Genomic DNA, 2,470 nt, shown 5'->3' with positions numbered 1-2,470 from the left:
TATAAGCCTTATAATGAAGGCAACACATGCTGTAAGTGTCTATATTAGCTATATTAGCCTACTATCAAAATGATAAGTAGGCTACAAATACATAATGAGCATTCATGATTAAACGATTATTTTACCTGCAGCGCATCCTGGAGAGAATGACGCACCACGTGACTACTCTGCTGTACGATGGTGCTTTAAGTTTAACTTCCATTATAATATTAATGTATTATGTTTCGTTGCATTGATGAAATTATTGAAATACAATACAGAAATCAGATTTTTGATGTCATTTTTATTTTAGGATTCGAAAAAACAACAACAAAATGTGCAACGTGCATAATAGGCCTCCTGTAATTTCAGACCTCCCCATGGAAATAAAATGCAGTCCTTTTCAATCCTCAATAATACGATACAATCCTCTTCTCTTTCCCTCCTTATCTGGGCAACAGACAGAGTGCAATAAAACAGCAGCCTTTTGAAAAGGTAAAGTATATAAAATTAAAATAATACAGTTTAAGTTCAATTTCTGTGCATTATCCTCTTCTCTTTAGTTTTTTACAAATGTGCAAGGGTAAAAGGCAGCAGCACCCTCTTCTCTTTTGACACGCACAATACAATGCAGCCATCCTCGGACCTGAGCAACAAAACACAATAATATCCCTATGTGTCATTCCAAATATATACTGACAAAAATCAGAAATCACTTTATAAAAACAGCCACTTTGTTACTAAATATGTGCCTATGACAGGATTGTGTTCTTACCCGTTTAATGTGACTTTTGTTTTCGGACATCACTGGACAGCTTCTCAACATCGGGCATGTAAGATGTAACTTTAATCTTCACGCAGGACTGCAAGCTCTCATCTGTGAGGCGGGTGCGGTATTTGGATTTTATGTAGTTCATGTTTGAGAATATCTGCTCGCACAGGTATGTTGATCCAAAGATGGATAATACTCCAAATGCATATTTCTTCATGTTCCTATAACTGTCAGGAAGAATGGAAATGTCTTTCCACGTTACTCTTTTTGTTATTTGACAACTTCTCATTACAAAGCAAACATGCAGGCAATCCTTCCGCATTGGCAATGTAAGTAAATTATTCGGTCCAAGAACTGTGGAATCCTCTGTTCTCCTCAGCTATCTTTCTCTTTTTCCCTTTGGGATCCATGGCCCATGACACACCTGCCGGTTTGTTTGCAACGGCCACCTGTCTGGCACTACGCCGAGCTGAAAGAAACGTGTGTCGCAGGCTATGACGTAAATCTTCGTTGACAGAAATGTTGAAATTAAATATTTATTATACACATTTTTACGGCATTGGATAATAAATTATATTAAAACAATTTTCATATTATAATAAATTATATTAAAACCATTTTCATATTTTTGAAAAAGCTCCAGGGAGCCACTAGGGCGGCGCTAAAGAGCCGCATGCGCACCCTTTGGAGCAGAACATGTCATGTCCATGGCCTTTTCATTGCAAAAGTACTGATTTTCTCCAAAATATGTGTTTGCCAGGTTGTGTCCAGTCCGGGGGATGCTTTCACATCTCTGGGAGGAAGGAGTCAACATTGCACAGTAGCTGAAACATGGTTCCATCTGAGTGAAAGCTCCTTGGCCACAACAACACCAGGCTCCAGACAATTAAAGCTGTAAAGGAGGAAAGTAGACAAAAATAGACAGGACATTAAAACCTTGCATATGAGCAATAGCATTCATTGACTCCTAAGTCCAAGCAATAAGGTCAAAGTAAAGACAAAATACCTGAAGTGTTGCTTGTTCACCCTCGATCATCTCTTTGCACTGATCGGGGATGCAAACTGGTGAGGGCCAAAAAAGGTGACGCTTTTCTTTTTGCACTGAAACATGCAAAAAATCCCTGCTAGGGGAAAATGCAGGTTTTAACTAATTTAACAAGAAAGAATATGATCTACATGATCAGTCTCTGCGTGTAAAATAAAAAGTGGCTAATGTGAACCTAACTCACAGCTAAAAAATGTAAAGAAAGCAATCCAATGTTATTTGTTGCCTAGACTTTACTGCAAATGACTCTCAAGTTTGGAGAAAAAACAACACACTAATATTGTAGTCAGCCAAGACAGCCTTTATAATAGAACGCTTGTGACCACACACATATACATATTGCACTTGGGGAAAAAACATCTTAAAGTAGAAATAGAATGAAACAAACAGGCATTCTATTTTTGCTCTATTATAGTGGCCACTATAGTAGACATCGATCAAGTGCACAAGGCTACATGTGTGCAAAAATAACGTTCACTGAGTAAACATTTTTATAATGCCCCCTCACTCACACACAAGTGTTACTGTCAAGTTCAACACATCAAAAACAATATATCTGGGCTACACTGCACATTGTTACATTGTACACTTTCTGCCTGTGGACATTTGTTCTACAATGTGCCTGCAGAGCATGATACCCTTTGTTGGCATAATTAATCTCTTTCAGACCTGGC

At 38.0% G+C, this 2,470-nt stretch overlaps 1 long non-coding RNA gene across 1 annotated transcript; it reads left to right on the top strand.

The window, feature by feature from the left end:
- Nucleotides 1-434: 434 nt before the first annotated feature.
- On the top strand, nucleotides 435-1,329 carry LOC115148289 (uncharacterized). Its single transcript, XR_003866628.1, has 2 exons — nucleotides 435-474; nucleotides 841-1,329. It is a non-coding gene; the product is annotated as an uncharacterized LOC115148289 (long non-coding RNA).
- The last annotated feature ends 1,141 nt before the right edge of the window (nucleotides 1,330-2,470 follow it).

This window comes from Salmo trutta, chromosome 2 (assembly GCF_901001165.1).
Source record: "Salmo trutta chromosome 2, fSalTru1.1, whole genome shotgun sequence".
Taxonomy (NCBI): domain Eukaryota; kingdom Metazoa; phylum Chordata; class Actinopteri; order Salmoniformes; family Salmonidae; genus Salmo; species Salmo trutta.
Note: the sequence above shows the minus strand (reverse complement) of the source record. Positions and strands in the feature narration are given on the sequence as shown.